The sequence below is a fragment of the Diceros bicornis genome, chromosome 24 (genome assembly GCF_020826845.1).
Source record: "Diceros bicornis minor isolate mBicDic1 chromosome 24, mDicBic1.mat.cur, whole genome shotgun sequence".
NCBI classification, from domain to species: Eukaryota; Metazoa; Chordata; class Mammalia; order Perissodactyla; family Rhinocerotidae; genus Diceros; species Diceros bicornis.
In genome coordinates, this window is record NC_080763.1 from 40,236,105 (window position 1) to 40,245,811 (window position 9,707).

At 48.8% G+C, this 9,707-nt stretch overlaps 1 pseudogene; it reads left to right on the forward strand.

The window, feature by feature from the left end:
* Positions 1-479: 479 nt before the first annotated feature.
* On the forward strand, positions 480-7,045 carry LOC131421282 (kallistatin-like; annotated as a pseudogene).
* The last annotated feature ends 2,662 nt before the right edge of the window (positions 7,046-9,707 follow it).

Here is a 9,707-nt window from a genome sequence, read left to right on the forward strand (position 1 = left end):
AGTAAATGCAAAAATAACCTTTGGCGATTAGCACTCCTGGAGCAATGAGTCACCGGGCAAAGGAAAAAAACTCATTAGGCGGAAGGTGCCCCAGGCCGAGAGTCCAGAGACCTGTGTTCTAGCTCAGATATTGACAAGTTAGGTGACTTGATTAAGGCACTTCTGCAGCCTCTGTCTCCCCATCTCTGTAGTGAGAATGGAGTCCAGGGCTGTGCAGAGCTCACAGAGCTGGGAAATGAAATGAGATGTGAAAGCAAATCTTTGTAAATCTAAAGCAGGGCCACAGGATATCACTGTCATCACACACGTAGGGGGTGCTGGGAGTTTGCTGGTCTGCTCCAGGCCCATCTGCAAGAGTTGAGGGTGTCGCCTACCACCCCGGGGCCCTGCTACCACTTGACTTCTCAGTAGGGTTGGGTGTTCTGCTAGGGAATTTCCTGGGCATTCTCTTTCCTCCTATAGACCTGAGAACAGATAAGATGCATCTTGCCGACCACCTACTCCTCCTCCTGGCTGGGCTCCTGGGCCTTTCTCACAGTCGGCTACACCCTGAGCATGCCGGCCAGGGTCACACCGACAGCCCCCATCAGGAGGCTCTGGGCACTGGTGAGGGCTCCTCCAGCCTCAAGACTGCCCCGGGCAATACCGCCTTTGCCCTCTGCCTCTTCCGCCTGATGGCTTCGCAAACCCTCTGGAACAACATCTTCTCCCTGCTAAGCATCTCTGCCGCCTATGCCAGGCTGTCCCTGGGAGCTCTCTCACACAGCTGGATCCAGATCCTCAAGGGTCTAGGCTTCAACCTCACGGAGATGTGCAAGGCCGACACCCTCCGGGGCTTCCACACCCCCTTGCACACTCTCAACCCCCCTGGAGACAGTCAGGAGACACGCGTGGGTAGCACCCTATTCCTGAGCCAGGAGCTGGCACTCCTTCAGAGGTACCTTAACGACACCGAGGCCTTCTATGGTTCCAGACTCTTCTGCACTAAATTCCATGACTCTGCGGGCACAACCCAGCTTATCCAGGACCATGTCAACAAGGAAACTGGAGGGAAGATTGTGGATTTGGTCAGCGCACTCAGCACAGATATCACGATGGTGCCGGTGAACTACGTTTACCTTTGGGTGAGAGTCACTTCATTGGTGGATCCTGTATCTTCCCTCTCCTTCTAATTTATTGATGGATTAAATACCAAAAAGAAAAAAAGAGAAAGCAGGTGGATTGGGTCTGATAGGGTTGAGCAGCCCTCAGAAGACTTAACATTAGAGGGTCAGATATTTAAGATTTTTTGTATAGTATTGAGGTTTCCCTCCCTTCATGTCTTAGACATATTTTCTTAATAACAGTAGTGCATGAAATGCATTCTATCCAGTGATCAGCAGTTGAACTGCTGGATTCACATCGAAGCTCTGCCACTTCAACAGTGTAAACAGGCCAGGCTGTTTGTTTAAAGGATAATAAGAGACTCTGCTTCAAAGTTTTATTTTGAGGGATCAAATGATATTTGTATAACCCCTAGAAGAGGGCCTTAAGGGATAGGCAAATTGCAGCCCACAGCCAAATCTGATGGGCCCCTTGCTTTTGTAAATAAAGTTTTATTGGCACACAGCCACACCCATTCAGGTATGTATCGTCTCATGGCTGCTTTCAAACACAGGCAGAGATTAGCAGTTGCTACAGAGACAGAACGACATGCAAAGCCTAAAAAATTTACTTTCTGGCCCTTTGCAAAAGAAGTTTGCTGACCCCTGGCCATTATATATGCTCAGTGAATAATTAAAGTAATTGTAATTACTCTAATGATGACAATGCTCATTTTGAAAAACTTTAAAAATACAAAGACGTATAAAAGAGAAAATAAAAATTACCCATAATGCTACTAGCGTGAGGCAACCAATGTTAACCTTTTAGCATAATTCCTTCCAGTCTTCCATTTACTCACATATGTTAACACAGTGGAAATTACTGTGGGGGAGAGTTTTGTACAGTGAGTGTCAGTCAGGGTTTCATCAGAGGAGCAAAGCCACCAGGAGTGTTGAAAGAGAAGGGACTGTTATCGGAATCAGACCTTGCATGATTGTGGGAGGGGCTGGGGATGTGAAGGTGTGGAGGAAGAAGGATTTGGAGGGACAGAAAGTCACTGGTGTAGGGGGACAAATTGGTACAAGTGGATAAGACAGGAATCTATACGCCAGGCACATCCAGCCATCAGAGTGGTTCCATGTGGGGGGATCTTATGGAAAGGCCCATGCTGGGCACCTGGTGGTGGCCTGGGGACACTGTTGATCAGCAGGGCTAGAGTTGGGACAATGTGTATACTATACAATGAACTTGGAGGAGGGTGTGCACATGCTGGAGCACTCAGGGCTCCTCTGGGTCTGCCCATCATTCTTTCTGCCCGGAAAAACCTTCAGTGTGCGATTGTGGCTTCGCATCTACCTCCCAATCTCACGCTTGTAACACCTTGAACCCAGAATCTACAAGGAAGAGATTCTGGGAAAAAACTCCAGACTAATAATCCAGCCAAACTGGTCATCACTTGCATTTTACATGTGGAATTTTCATTCACCATTAAGAACTTTTTTTAAAACCTTTTTAATTCTGTGATAACTATAAATTCATAGGGAATTGCAAAAATAGTACATAGACCGTGTATGTTTCACCCACATTCCCTAGAAAACATCTTGTATACCTGTGGCGCAATAGCAGAGCCAGGAAATTGACAGTGGTGCAATTTTACAGGCTTTATTCAGATTTTACTAGTTTCTGTATGCACTCTGTGTGTGTGTGTGTGTGTGTGTGTGTCTGTGTGTGTGTGTGTGTGTGTGTGTGCGCGTGTTAGTTTTATGCTATTGTAAACTTTATTTGGATCTCATTTTAGTGGCTGCACAACATGCTACTGACTCCATTCCTTTTAAAATGTAATATAATTTAAATGTATAGTATATACCATCACCCCACTTACAGCTCTGGCCAGAAATAATGAAGATTTTTGGTTCTCTCTTCCTGGAAGAGACATAGTTCCAAACCGGGTTAGAGTTCTTGGCACAAGAAAGAGAGGTTCTCCAGAAATAGAAGGGGGATAGAGACATCCTGCCCTCTGACACAGCTGCTGTCACTCTGGGGACCTAAATGTAGCCCCAAGACCTCAGTCAAGGTCACGTGGTGGGAGCAGTGGAACAATCGTGGCTTATCTTCACAAATGAAAAGTAGCTGGAAGAAAACAAACTAAAGACGTGCCGGGTCTCTGTAGATGAGATTATATTGAGAGCTATTAAAGTAGACTTGAATTATTTTAAAAATGGGCTACATTCATGAAGAGAAAGACTTTATATGGTAAAGATGACAATTTTCCCCCAAATTAAACATTTAATGTCATCTCAATCAAAATTCTAACAGGTGTTTTTTTTTGCCTTTTTGGTAGCAGTTAACAAGCTGATTCTAAAATGTATATGAGAGTGCAAAGGCCCAAGAATAGCTCAGATGGGAAAACTTTGCTGCCAGAGCACAGGACTTATTATAAATCTATATTAATTTAGGTTGTGTGGTACAAATAGACCAATGGGACAGAATAGACAGGCCAGAATAGAGCCCAGAAATGGCCGCACGGATACCAAAGCTAGCACGAGAGAGCACTGGGGAAAGGATGGATTTTTTTTTTTTTTTGAGGAAGATTAACACTGAGCTAACATCTGTTACCAATCCTTCCCTTTTTTGCTGAGGAAGATTGGCCCTGGGCTAACATCTGTGCCCATCTTCCTCCACTTTATATGGGATGCTGCCACAGTGTGGCTTGATAGGCAGTGCGTAGGTCTGAGCCCAGGATCCGAACCTGCGAACCCTGGGCTGCAGAAGCAGAGCATGAAAACTTAGGCACTATGCCACTGGCCCAGCCCCAGATTTTTTTTTTTTAATTGATGCTGGGGATAACTAGGTACCCAAAAGGGGAAGTAAATTGTTTTGGACCCCTCCCTCCCACCAATCATAAGTATTCATTCCAGGTAGAGTAAAGTCCTAAATACAAAGGTAATACTAAAGCTTCTAGAAGATAATACAGGAGAATATCTTCACGACCTTGAGGTAGGGGACATTTTCCTAAACAAGACACGGAAGACCTAACCATAAAAATAAAGACCGATATGTCCACTGAATTAAAGTCGAGAATTTCAGTCACCAAAACACACCATATGAGAGGGAAAAGACAAGTCAGAGAGGGAGAGAAGGTATCTGTCGCACACATAACTGATGTACAATTAGTGTTCAGAAAGAACTCCTGCAAACTACTAAGAAACAGACCTATAGAAATACAGGGGAAAACATAAACTGACACTGACCTAAAAAAAAATGGATATCTAGTAGGTCCACAAACATGCAAAATGTTTCTCAACCTCATTTTTAACCAAGAAAGTGCACATCAAAACCACAATGAGCCATCACTACACGAGCATCAGGTTGGCAAAATTTCTAAGTGCAACAGTTTCAAGTAATTGGTGAAGACCCGAAACAACCTGTCAATATCTTCTGGAATCTCTCATTTTAGAACCTAATGAGCCCCGAGAAATCCATTCCCCAGGCCTATCAGGTTTTGAGTGATCTGGTGCCCATTGATGGGATGGTAAGGTAGGGGTCTAGAATGACAGTGGGGGGGGCATCCCCTGGCTGGAGGATTGGCTTGTTGGTCCACGGATGCCCTGTACTTTCTTTCCTTTTTCCCTGCAGCTCTGTGGGAGAAGCCATTCACTCTCTAAACAACCTCTCCCCAAGACTTCTATGTTGCTGAGGACACAGCAGTCAAGGTGCCTATGATACTGCAGAATACGCAGCACCACTGGCGTCTTCACGACAGACACTTGCCCTGCTCGGTGCTGCGGATGGGTTACAAAGGAAACGCAACAGGCCTTTTCATCCTTCCTAACCGAGGGGAAATGAAGCAGATGGAAGAGGTTTTGACTCCAGAGATGCTAACAAGGTGGAACAACTTGCTCCAGAAGAGATAATACATGTGCCACGTGATGCTGAATCTGCAGCACTGCCCTTCAAATGGACCCTTCTAATGGAAGCCAGTGCCCCCGAATAGGAGGCGACGGCCAAATTATGGAAGAATTCTCATTTGCTCTAAGACTTTCCATGAGTTTCCTTAAATAATGAACTCTTCTATTGCATTTAAAATAGGATTCCATTTTCTAAAATAAGATTCCCCACCATTGGTGAAAAGAGAACCAGACTAGGTGTTAAGAGTCCTGGTTCCAGATGTGGCCTTTGTACTACACAAGACTTGGGTGAAGTGACACTGGCTCTCAGAGGGTCTACCCGTGTACGCTGAATGGGTAGACCTCCAGTCAAGACGGCTGACTGAGCCGGCATGGAGGGGTTTAAGAAAACTCCATCCACAGCCTCAGGAAGTAGCGAGGAAGTTTCACATCACCCTGGGGCTATGGGTGGGAAAATCTCCAACCACATATAAGAAAAGGACTTCAGCCCGAGGCCATATGTGGTGGAAAATTCACGCAACTCATGTGGCAGAGGAGTTTGATCCAAAGAAATCATCTGGTTGCAAACAAGCAAAACCCACAGGGCCCCATCAGAGACAAAGACTAAACTGACATGTAGGGACACCTGCATCTCCCTGGGCGCCTGGCACGCCCACAGAAAGCAACCTCTGCTGAAGATGAGCTCCCAAGGGAAGGAGCTCCCTCAACAGCAGGCCCTGGGTGTAAGGAGCTAGGCCTTAAGCCACCGGCTGACATGATGAAATGGGTGTTTGTGGTGACAGAACTCAGACGGAGTGGAGCCAGCTAGAGAATGCAGTCAAGGAGAGCACAGCCCACTGGGGTCCCTGACCTGCTCACGAGTCCCCTGTTTAACCCCATGCCTCTTTTAGGTGTTTTTACGGGGAGCTCAAGCTGTATTCCCCAAGTTCTCCATTTCCGGCTCCATAAATTAGGTCAGATTTTGCCCGAGCTGGGCTTCACGGACCTGTTCTTGCAGCGGGCTGCCTTGTCCGGCATCACCAAACAGCTAAACCTGCTGGTGTCCAGGGTAAGTCATCGGCAGCTATCTACCCCTGGGGACCCCGGTGGGAAATTCCACCCCTCGGGAGCTGCTGCTCTCTCCGTCACCACGTGAAGTCTCAGAGCCCAAGTCTGTTCAGTTGTCCACAGGCACAGACATCCACGAACCAACCCGCCATGTACTGAGCGTGGCGCTTGGTGCTGGGGTAGTGTCCACCCAGCCCCTGCCCACAGAGAGCTCTCCCAGTCAAGTTGAGGAGACAGCGCCTTCACAGATCATGGCCATGGAGAGCGACCAATGCAATGACAGACACGGAGGAAGGATATAGATGAGGCTGAGTTGGATGCATGTGCATCAAGAGATTTCTTAGACGAGAGAAAGGAACCTGTGAGTTGAGCTCAGTAAGACAAAAGGCCGCTAGAGGGCAGAGCCTTGGGTTGGAGAGTTTGAATTGCAGTTCCAGCCCCCACAGCATGAGGGGGCTACCTAGTTTCTGGATTTATTTTCCTTATCTGTAAAGTGGACGTAACATATCGACCTCGTAGAGTAGTTATGAAGATTAAAAAGAGCCTAGGCACATGTCAGTGCTCAATTAATGATTATTATTATTATCATGATTATTATCATTCAATAATTAATGAATTATTATTGTATAAATAATGGGTCACCCAGCTCAGCAGTCCGCCCAGTGTAGAAATTCTTGCTGTGACATCCCCAACTAGTGGCTTTGCATGTAGTATGGATGTCCAGCGATCTCTGGCTCCCCCACTCACGTTCTCCTAAACCCCCACTCACGTTCTCTCAGAGGCAACGCTTGTGATTTCCCTCCCCGAGTTTCCACAAGGCCATCCTGGAGGTGGGTGAGGTTAGCACCCAGGCTGCAGTGGCCACCAGCAGATTTGGCATCTTTTTGTCCGCCCTGCACAATCACCGAGTCCTTTGGTTCAACCGGCCCTTCCTGGCGGTGACATTTTCCAGCAACACTCAGAGCATCCTCTTTCTGGGCAGGGTGATCAACCCCATGAGACCATAGCCCTCTCAGGGCTGGCTTGTCTGTTACAAGCAGGAGGACGTGGCCTGGAGGGCTGGGTGTGAGCAGCTCTCTACTGAGTGCGGGACGAAGGAGATGCGAGAGTCCAGGGCAGAAGCTGTTGGCGAGGGGGAGGGATGTAGGTGGCACGAGATGGGTGTGGACTGGACACCCAGCTCCCCAGACTGTGTAACCTCAGGCAGATCATCTAACCTCTTTGAGCAAGTTTCCATCCCAGAAAGTTGGAGAAACCCTCCAGGGTGGTTGTATGGATTAAACAAAATGATGGCTACAAGGAGCCTGATTCGGCGCCTTGTACACGGTAGACACTCTGTGAATGCATCCCTTTCCCATCGCTCCGGGATTTGCCTGCACTCCCCTGACATACCTGGTCCCACACACAGGGGTGAGGCGCTCCAAGTTCCAATGGGTTGGTGAGATATGTGCCGAAGGGGAAGGGGTGTGGGACCAGCTGCCCTCAGGCAGATGGGTGCCTTGTTCCAGAGCAGAGGCTCAGAAGGCCTTGGCAGGGAGAGCACCAACCAAGGGGGCTGCCACAGAGAGATGGTGAGGAAAGCTCAGTGCGGTGGGCAGCTACCCAGGATGGCACAGGCACTGCCCCAACCTGTGGCCATGGAGATGTGGCCAGTATATCTCCCAGAATAGACGGCTCTGGTCATGGGACGCACTGGAGAAGAGGAAAGAGCGTGAGATTGGAGACTGGAGGCCTGTTTGTACTTCCTGGCCCTGCCACTGATGCGCTCTGAGGCCTTGGACAAATCCCTTCCCCTCTTAGGCCTCAGTTTCCCCACCTGGATAATAAGGGCTGGCCCAACTGATCCAGCTCAGACCGTCTTTGAGTGTGTGGGGTGAATGTTCTAGGGGGGGGTCTACCGGAGTCCACGAGAATAAACCGCTACCCCTCCCACAGGAGGAGGCAGGCTGACAGCAAACCTCAGTCATTTCTGGCAAACGCGTTTCTCTGGGCAGGGTGCTGTGGGTGTCCTTGATGACAAGAGGTCTCACTGTCACAAACCCGGAGTTTTCCCTGGTGACCGAGGAGAGCAGGCTGAGAGGCACCTCTGGTGTTGACGATTGTTTAAGAGTCGCAATATTCCAGGGATGGGTCCCTGGTCGAAATAACGCCACAACTATAGGAATAGGCTCTTTGCAGGAAAACAACATCCGGAGAGAGAGACAGATGACTGTTTTACGGTGGAAAAAGCCATTGCAGAAGGGAGCGAGAAGCCTCTGGGGTTCTTTCCCTCCCTGACTCTAAAACACAGCCCTGAGCTCGACAGGACAGCCTCAGAGGAATATTGACAAAGGAAAGTTCCCACATGAGGACACTGCTGAGCAAGACTGTTCCAGTGTTCACCACACCAGCTCCGGGCTACCTGGACATGGACCTGGAGATGCCTCAGGACCCCAGGCCCTCCAAGGCTCAGAGGACTGCAGTTTCCTTTCTGCCTCCTGGTTTATTGGCTGAAAAGCAGGAATGTGACCTCACATATCGGTCCATTTCCTCCTGCACCAGCCAGGAAGTGGGATTCTGTTTTTCAACAGTCTGACAAGAAATAAAGTCAGGCCCAGGCTGATCCACTCCCAACTCTGCCCCTACAGAGGCAGGTGGGTGAGTGGATTCAAGAGTGTCAGACAAGCCTGAAAGAAGGCCAAGGCCTGGGGTTACCATGACAACAGCACTGCTGGGGTGGTGTGTGAGTGAGTGAAGCCCTGGGGTGATGAAGGGGAGAGGAGGGGAGCAGTCACCCTCAGTTTGGTCTTGAGAGTGATGCCTCCTCATTCTGATTCAACTCATCCCTCCTCTGCTCAAAAGCACTCAGTGGCTTCCTATTGCCTACAAGGTCAAGTTCAGACTCCTCTATCCACAGTCAAGGCCCTCCCTGATCTGGTCCCTGCCTGCCTCTCTCGCCTCAGTCCCTCCTCTTGCTCTCATGTATCCAATGACTTCGGTCACAGAAAGTCTTGCTGTTTTCCCAGGTTGCCCATAGCTTCCCTCCTGCAGGCCTTTGCCTCTGGATTCTATCACCCAGAACGCTCCCTTCCCCGTCTCTGGGAATCTGCCTTATGCCAGGATCTCCTATAAATGCCTCATGTCTTTCCTAAAGGCGACTGTCATCCCACCATCAAACGTGGTTGGCTGATATTCATCTCTGGCCCCCCCATCCCTATTAGATGGAACATCTGGAAGGCAGGGCCCTGTTCACCCTACATTCCCTTCACTCACCCCAATAACTGGCCCCAGTGCTGATCGTATGGTCTGTATGACTGAGGCCCAACCAATATTTTGTGAATGAATGAATGAATGAATGAATGGAAAAGGCTGTGCCCTAAGCAAGGTCCCAGCTATTTGTTCCTTATCACCAGCCCCTGACACGTCCCTGGAATTGATTGGGTAAATATTTAGTCCAGCTTCTCAGATTTCAAAATGACCTTTTGGAACATTAAAAAAATGGACTCTGTGCAAGAGACCTTGTCCCCAAGAGTGGTGGTCCTCCTGGGCCTCCTGATCTTCCGTTTGCCACTCTCCTATGGTCTCTTATTTGTGTGGCCTTTGTTACAGCACTCAGGGGGCACACTTCTCTGGGACCAGCAGTAGCACTCAGAGGGGTCGTGTGTGTTTGGGATTTCAGGAGCTCTCTTC